We start from the raw sequence: 9,429 nt of genomic DNA, 5'->3' as shown, positions 1-9,429 counted from the left end.
AGGCATTCATTGCCACCAGTGACAATACGAAGCAAATCTCTCAGCACACAAGTGCTGCTACAAGTACTGTGAACAAAGTGATGTTGTTTTCGAATCGTAATGTACAGGCAGATCACACATGCCTGCAGCTACACGTCCGCAGCTGTCTCAGAGTCCACCATCAAGGGTGATCAATGCAAGGCCATTAACACTTGTTGGTGCTGCGGGGGTGGTCATCGTTTCCATTCATGCCGATTCAAAGAGTACGCTTGCAAGAGCTGTGGAACAATGGGACATCACCAACGAGTGTGCAGGCGAGCAACTAAGCCTATTAAACCTGCAAACCACCATGTTGCAGAGGAGGACAGTTTCACGGAGGATCACAACGAACCAGAGTCTCAGATCGAGGAGGCAGAGGTACGTGGGATGCACACATTCACCACGAATTGTCCCCTGATAATGCTGAATGTTGAACTAAATGGACTCCCAGTGTCAATGGAGCTGGACACGGGTGCGAGCCAGTCCATCATGGGCAAAAAGACTTTCGAAAGGTTGTGGTGCAACAAGGCCTCAAGGCCAGTCTTAATTCCAGTTCGCACGAAACTAAGAACTGACACGAAAGAACTGATTCCTGTAATCGACAGTGCTACCGTAAAAGTCTCCTACGATGGAGTGGTGCACAAGCTACCAGTCTGGGTGGTACAGGTCGATGGTCCCATGCTGCTTGGCAGGAGCTGGCTGGGAAAGATATGCTAGAATTGGGATGACGCCCGAGCGCCATCGCCTGCTGACGACACTACGTGTGCCCAGATCTTAAACAAATTTCCTTCGCTGTTCGAACCAGGCATCAGGAAATTCCAAGGAGCAAAAGTGCAGATCCACCTAATTCCGGGGGCGCAACCCATCCATCACAAGGCGAGAGCAGTACCGTACATGATGAGAGAAAGGGTAGAGATCGAGCTAGACTGGCTGCAAAGAGTGGGCATCATTTCCCCGATCGACTTCAATGAGTGGGCCAGTCCTATCATCCCAGTCCTCAAGGGAAACGGCACCGTCAGAATCTGTGGCGATTACAAAGTAACTATCAATCGTTTCTCCCTGCAGGACCAATACCCACTACCAAAGGCCGACGACCTCTTTGCAAAGCTGGCGGGGGGAAAGACGTTCATGAAGCTGGATCTGACTTCAGCCTACATGACGCAGGAACTGGAGGAATCATCGAAGGTGCTCACCTAGATCAACACGCACAACGGTCTTTTTGTTTATAACAGATGCCCGCTTGGAATCCAGTCGGCGGCGGCGATATTCCAGAGAAACATGGAAAGCTTACTGAAGTCAGTCCCACACACCGTGGTCTTCCAGGACTGGCATGTATTCAACTATCATTATAACCCATGTATAAGCTGATCTAAGTTGTACACCTTGAGTGCACTGACCACAAGGGGCGAACTTGTGGGAGACACTCCTAACCTGGACTTTCAGGTATAAAAGGGGAAGCTCCACTCACCTTCATCACTTGAGATCTTGGTAATAAAGGTCACAGAGTGACTTTCTCTCAAGTATGGGCCTCGTGTGCATTTATACTGTATAGTAAGGACAGGACATATCAAGGACGACATCTTGGTCAATGGTCAAAACACAGTCAAGCATCTGCAGAACCTGGAGGAGGTTCTTAGTCAACAACCGCGTGGAGCTCAGGTTAAAACGCTCGAAGTGCATTTTCCTGGCGCCTGAAGTGGAGTTCCTGGGAAGGAGGATCACCAACACGAAGACGGAGGCAATCAAGAATGCACCGGGGCTACAGAATGTGACGGAGCTGCGGTCATTTCTGGGACTCCTGAACTACTTCGGTAACTTCTTACCGGGTCTGAGCACACTGTTAGAACCACTGCATGTCTTATTACGAAAAGGGGGCGAATGGGTTTGGGGCAAAAGCCAAGAAAATACCTTTGTAAAAGCGAGAAAATTGTTGTGCTCAAGCAAATTGCTTGTGTTGTATGATCCATATAAGCGTTTGGTACTAGCATGTGATGCATCATCATATGGCGTCGGGGGTGTATTGCAACAAGCTAATGATTTCGGGAAACTGCAACCAGTTGCTTATGCATCCAGGAGTCTGTCTCAGGCTGAGAGAGCCTACAGCATGATTGAGAAAGAAGCATTAGCGTGTGTCTATGGGGTAAAGAAAATGCATCAATACCTGTTTGGGCTAAAATTCGAATTGGAAACTGACCATAAGCCACTTATATCCCTGTTCTCCGAGAGTAAAGGGATAAATACCAACGTATCGGACCGCATCCAGAGATGGGCGCTCATATTGTCCGCATACAACTACGTCATCCGCCACAGGCCAGGCACAGAAAACTGCGCCGACGCTCTCAGTAGGCTGCCATTGCCCACCACGGGGGTAGAAATGTTGCAGCCCGCAGATCTAGCCATGGTTATGGAAGCATTTGAGAGTGCGCAATCACCCGTCACTGCCCAGCAGATCAAAACCTGAACAAGCCAGGACCCCTTATTATCTCCAGTGTCCCAGTGGAAATGCAGGAAGAGATAAAGCCGTTCCTGCGGCGCAAAGATGAAATGTCTATACAGGCAGACTGCCTTCTGTGGGGCAATCGAGTAGTGGTCCCCAAGAAGGGCAGAGACACCTTCATCAATGACCTCCACAGTACCCACCCAGGCATCGTAATGATGAAAGCGATCGCCAGATCCCACGTGTGGTGGTCCGGTATCGATGTGGACTTAGAGTCCTGCGTTCACAGATTAATACATGCTCGCAGTTAAGCAATGTACCCAGGGAGGAGCCACTAAGTTTTTGGTCTTGGCCCTCCAAACTGTGGTCTTGGGTACACGTCGACTATGCATGCCCGTTCTTGGGTAAAATGTTCCTTGTGGTTGTAGACGCGTACTCCAGGTGGTTTGAATATGTGAGATAATGTCGGCTAGCACGTCCGCTGCCACTACTGAAAGCCTGCGGGCCATGTTTGTCACACACGGCCTACCCGATGTCCTGGTGAGCGACAACGGGCCATGTTTTACCAGTGCTAAGTTCAAAGAATTCATGACCCGTAACGGGATCAAACATGTCACATCTGCCCTGTTTAAACAAGCGTCCAATGGTCAGGCAGAGAGAGCAATGCAAACCATCAAGCAAGGCTTGAAGAGGGTAACTGAAGGTTCACTGCAGACTCACCTTCCTGAGTCCTGCTTAACTACCGCATGAGACCCCGCTCACTCACTGGGATCCCACCTGCTGAACCGCTCATGAAAAGAGCACTTAGACAAGGCTCTCGTTAGTTTACCCTGATCTACATGAACAGGTAGAGAGCAGGTGGCTTCAACAAAGTGCATACCATGATAGCGCAAATGTGTCACGTGAGATTGAAATCAATGATCCTGTATTTGTCTTAAATTATGGACAAAGTGGCTTCCTACATTGTCGTGGCCAAAGAGGGGAGCAAGGTGTTTCGGGTCAAACTTTCAAATGGACTCATTCACCGGAAATACTTGGACCAAATCAAATTCAGATTCACGGACTACCCTGAGCAACCCACCTTGGACCCTACCTTTTTTGACCCCCCAACATACACACCAGTGGCAACCAGCACCACGGTTGACCACGAATCAGAACCCATCATCTACCGCAACCCAGTAGGGCGAACACACTAGGCAGCCCAGCAAAGCCAGCTGCACAGCAGCCCAGCGAGGGCCCAATGATTCAACAACACCAGCTTTCACACTGAGATGATCAACCAGGGCAAGAAGGGCCCCAGATCGACTCAAATTTTAAGTAGTTACACTATTGACTTTGGGGTGGGGGGGGGAATGTTGTTATATATTTATACTTGTATTTACTCTGTACTGCCACCAGAGGGCTCATCCCCTGGAGTCCCAAGGGATCCCATAATCCCTTGGGAGCACAGGTATTTAAGGAGGCTTCACAGGTTGGAGAGGCACTCTGGAGACCTGCAATAAAAGACTAAGGTCACACTTTAATTTGAGCTCACAGTGCTCAGTCTGACTCTTTCTCCATACACAACATACGGCATAACTAAAACCGCCTATTTCTACCTCCGTAACATTGCCCATCTCCGCCCCTGCTTCAGCTCTTCTGCTGCTGAAACCCTCATCCATGCTTTTGTCACCTCTCGACTTGACTACTCCAATGCACTCCTGGCTGGCCTCCCACATCCTACACTACGTAAACTTGAGGTCATCCAAAACACGGCAGCCTGTGTCCTAACTCTCACTAAGTCCCAATCACCCATCATCCCTGTGCTCACTGACATAGATTGGCTCCCGGTTAAGCAATGCCTCGATTTCAAAATTCTCATCGTTGTTTACAAATCCCTCCATAGCCTCGCCCCATCCTATCTTTGTAATCTCTTTCAGCCTCACAAACCCACGAGAAATCTGCGCTCCTCAAATTCTGCCCTCTTGAGCACCCCTGATTATAACTGCTCAACCATCGGTGGCCGTGCCTTCAGCTGCTTGGGCCCTAAACTCTAGAACTCCCTCCCTAAACCTCTCCATCTCTCTACCTCTCTTTCCTCCTTTAAGATGTTCCTTAAAACCTCCCACTTTCACCAAGCTTTTGGTCATCTGCCGTAATTTTTTTTCTGTGGCTCGGTGTCAAATTTATCTGTTTTGTCTTATAACACTGCTGTGAAGCACCTTGGGACGTTTTACTACCTTAAAGGCGCTATATAAATAAAAGTTGTTGTTGCTGATAACCGCCCAGTGATCGTGATGCCATTTTCACTAGTTTGGGTCGGGAGTCAGTGGTGAGGCATATAAATGAGGCCCGGGGCAGGTCAGATAGTTTGCCGCCTGCTTCAGTCCCTGTAACTCCGAGTTAAAATCATGGCCTAGTTAGGACTCTTCGCACAACTTCCCAAAGAAACTGAAACTGTTATTGAAGTATATTTGAATTTTTTTCGACTATTCCAAAGAGCTTTTAATTTGATGCATCTAACCAGAGGCTGTATCAATTGTTCATCACTCCCACTAGGAGACAGAGCCATAGCTAAATTAATGCTACACATCATTTATCTGTCATCAGATTGAAAGGATTGTATATCTTTGTTATCATGCTATTTAACTTGTGGGGTTAATATTGTGACTTGTCACCATGTTACTTTGATTACAAAAGTTAGCTTCTTCTATGTTAGGGTAATGATGGTCACATTTAAAACAGTGCCACTTAATTCTGGAGCCTGGCTCTAGTTATGCTCATGAATGTGATTTTATTGTTGTAATATTTAATGTATGATATTAAATTATCCTTTTGTTTATTACAGTTGCAGCGTCTTGAATCCAGAACCCTCAGGGCCGAGGCTGTTCTGGATTTTGCGTTTTGCCGGATTTTGGAACGTCTTTCTGATGTCACGAATCTGGAAACAATCGAGCCCAGGTTCGGGTATTTCCGGATTTCGGAATGTCAGAAAGGGAGGCGGGTGCTCGTCGATGATTTGTTCGAGTGTTCGGGCAGTGCCCCGCTAACGTGGAGTTGTTCGTGCGGGCCCCGCCGAAGAGAACCTGATCGGGTGGGGCCCGTCGCCGTGGAGGAGTTCCTTGTCTGGCCCGAGGTTAGGTGGGGTTGGGCAGCCGAGGTAAAGGGGAGGGGGGCCGGGTCGAAGTCGGGCCGGAGCAAGGTTGGGCCGGGCGAGGTCAGGCCAGGGCGAGGTCGGGCCGCGCGAAGTCGGGACTGGCAAGGTTGTGCCGGTGGGAGGTCGGGCCGCTCAAAGTCAGGGCTGGCGAGGTCGGGCCGAGGGGAGGTCGGGCCGCTCAAAGTCAGGGCTGGCGAGGTCGGGCCGAGGGGAGGTCGGGCCGCTCAAAGTCAGGGCTGGCGAGGTCGGGCCGAGGGGAGGTCGGGCCGCGCGAAGTCAGGACTGGCGAGGTCGGGCCGAGGGGAGGTCGGGCCGCGCGAAGTCAGGACTGGCGAGGTCGGGCCGAGGGGAGGTCGGGCCGCTCAAAGTCAGGGCTGGCGAGGTCGGGCCGAGAGGAGGTCGGGCCGCTCAAAGTCAGGGCTGGCGAGGTCGGGCCGAGGGGAGGTCGGGCCGCTCAAAGTCAGGGCTGGCGAGGTCGGGCCGAGGGGAGGTCGGGCCGCTCAAAGTCAGGGCTGGCGAGGTCGGGCCGAGGGGAGGTCGGGCCGCTCAAAGTCAGGGCTGGCGAGGTCGGGCCGAGGGGAGGTCGGGCCGCTCAAAGTCAGGGCTGGCGAGGTCGGGCCGAGGGGAGGTCGGGCCGCGCGAAGTCAGGGCTGGCGAGGTCGGGCCGAGGGGAGGTCGGGCCGCTCAAAGTCAGGGCTGGCGAGGTCGGGCCGAGGGGAGGTCGGGCCGCTCAAAGTCAGGGCTGGCGAGGTCGGGCCGAGGGGAGGTCGGGCCGCGCGAAGTCAGGACTGGAAAATTTGGGGCAGGCGAAGTTGGGGCAGACGTAGTCGGGCCGGGGCGAAGTCGGTTCGCTGAGGCGGGGGGAGTCCGGATATCGGAAAATTTTCCGGTTTCCGGACAACCCCGCCACGGATTGGCCCAGTGTCCGGATTCTGGAACATTCTGGATTCCGGAACTCCGGATTTTGGAGGTCGAACCTGTATCACAATGATGACGTCAAGCCCTTGTTGTTTTTCATGTGAATTAAGAGTTAAATGGTAAAAGTTAGGTTTTTGATGAATTTGCACACCTGCCAGAAAATCCCGCAGGCTTACTGACCTCTGTACCTGGGTCATCAATATGGACATTTGGCACCAAAATTGAAAATTAAGAAAATCTATTCTTAAATCTCCTATTTGTGCTGTATTACAATCATATTAACAATGAGCTGTTAAAGTAATTTTATGTATGGGCAACTTGGAGAATAAAACTGGGTATCGTAACATAGTTGTGGACATTATTTTCCCTCCTCCTTTTGCCACCAATTTTCTCCCCTCCTTTGACTATGATGTGGTAGGGAGGGGGGAGCGGGGCAGAATCAAGCTTAGCCTGTTCTTGTTCTCATCCGGCATCCACACAGGCATACTTGATTAGGTTTTGCTGTGCAGTGATCAAAAAATAAGAATCATGCCCAACATTCTCCTTCCCAACCCGTCAACACCGAGGGACAATTATCGCACCCTGGTCTCACCTCAGCTGAGACCAGCTAATTCAAAACAGATCAGAGAAATCAAACCTGCAATCTTCCTGCTCTGTAGAGCTCAGCCACCCACTGCCATAATCAGCTGAGTCACTTGGGGAGTTTAATTTTAACTGCAGATAGTAATAAAATGTCATAAGTGGGTAATCAGGACAGACTAATCTTGGCTCCATAAAAACAAATTAGATATATTTTTAATTCTAAGACCTGCATTATGGGTTGGGATGTATGCCCACTCATGCTTTTGACCAACTTCACAATCAAATTTTAATCAATTTATCTAACTATATCCTTTTTTAATGTTCTAGCTGTATGCGTTCAGAGGTTGCAATTCTTATTTCAACCATCTATAATTTCCCTTCACCTTCTGTTATTTAAGACCACTTCTTGCTAATAAATAGCTACAGCTGTGACATTTTGGTGATACTTATTTTGTGCATTTGCGAGGGAATTGGAAAAATCCACTTTAATACCCTCAATCATTTCATTATTCTGAATAACCAAATGAGTGTAGCCAACATATTATTGATTACATTTTCCCATATCAACTGAATGCCTAATTTAACCCAATTATAAAACATCTTCTGTTCTTTGATGCTTCATTGTTTAGAAATCTGTTTGCACATTTTATGTTTCTATGACTATACAAACACTGCAATGCAGTTATATAGGATTATTTTTTACACAAGAAAATGAATAATATAATATAATTTCCCTATGTTAAGAATCTCATGAACAAACAAGGTACACAAAAAAGTCCAGCAGTATTCTGCAAAATATATATGATGTAATTTGAATCTGCTGAGATTTAACCCTATGGATATACTCCATTTGCTAATGTTAGCAGACAAAGCCATGAGAATAAAGTACATTCTCCACTTTGTATTAATGTTGCCTTTATCACTAACATTGGAAAGAAAGGCAAGGACGTGCATTTATATATCACCTTACATGACTATGGGATGTCCCAAAGTGCTTTTCAGCCAGTTAAGTACTTTTGAAGTGTAGCCAGTTGTAATGTAGGGGAAGGCGGCAGTCAATTTGGGCATAGTAAGGTACTACAAGGTATCACAAACAAGAATGGGATAATTGCCAGATAGTCTGTTTTAGTGATGTTGATTTAGGGAGAAATGTTAGCCAGGACATTTGGAGAATTTTCTGCTTCTCTTCAAATAGTGCCATGGGATCTTTTACATCCATCTGAGAGGGCAGACAGGTCCTCAGTTTAATGTGTCATCAGAAAGATGGCACCTCCGACAGTGCAGCACTCCCTCAGTACTGCATTGAAATGTCAGCCTGGATTATGTGCTCAACTGTCCGTACTGGGGCTTGAAACAAAAATCTTTTGACTGCTAGACTGCTATCAATCAGCCAAGATTGACATTAGCCAAAAGAAAAAAAACTATTTTCCTCTGGGTCCAACATTTGAGTGCTTGGCAGGCAGAATTCACCGAAAGTTCAGTCTGTCTGCAATAACCTGAAGTCACCTGTCTTTGCAGGTTCAGGTCATTTAAATGGCTCGGATGCTCTCCTGGCACAAGCCCACTTGCTGGCAGGGCTGTGTGTCACCCTTGGAAGAAACTCTCTCCAAACACTCTTACAACTGCACTTACGAAATCCCAACTGTCCAGCCTTTCACCACAACATTTCTGTAGTTACCGATCTGCTCAATCACACCCTCACCACCACCTTTGATGCCCGAGTCCCTATTAAAACAAGTACTTTCTCTCACCTTGGCCATTCCCCATGGTACAGCACTCATCTTCGCTCCCTCAAGTCCAAGGGACACAAATTTGAAGGGATATGGTGGAAAACTGGTTTAGCCATTCACCACATGGCTAAACCACGGCTGGACCACATAAAGCATTATCGGGTCCTGCTCTCGTCTGCCAAAATTGCTCACTATTCCAGAATCATTTTGGAATGCAAAGATAAATCCCGGCTTCTATTCTCCACTGCTAACTGTTTTCTTAAACTCCTCTAGCCTGTCTCCTCCCCCCTCACCTTCGAAAACAAGGCCATTATCTCGCCAACCGTGGCAAGACTGGGACGACTGGGATACATGGCGGGTGAAGAAGCCGCTCCTCGCTACAGACTGCACTGTATGAACAATCTTCCGTTGATGTGACTTGTTAAGCTCGCTCTGCGAGGTTCCTGGCCAATTAAAAGGAAGCCAGTCTGATGACATCATCTAATGAGGCGTCATCAGCTGGATTCTTTAAAGAGATCATGGCCAAATTCATTTTAACAGTCAGTGTTCTACAGCATTGAGTGCTGCAAACACTGACAAGCACGGCACAAAGCACTACACACCACGGG

The sequence above is a fragment of the Pristiophorus japonicus genome, chromosome 5 (assembly GCF_044704955.1).
Source record: "Pristiophorus japonicus isolate sPriJap1 chromosome 5, sPriJap1.hap1, whole genome shotgun sequence".
In the NCBI taxonomy this organism is placed as follows: domain Eukaryota; kingdom Metazoa; phylum Chordata; class Chondrichthyes; family Pristiophoridae; genus Pristiophorus; species Pristiophorus japonicus.
The sequence above is the reverse complement of the archived record's forward strand: the minus strand, read 5'-3'. Positions refer to the sequence as shown.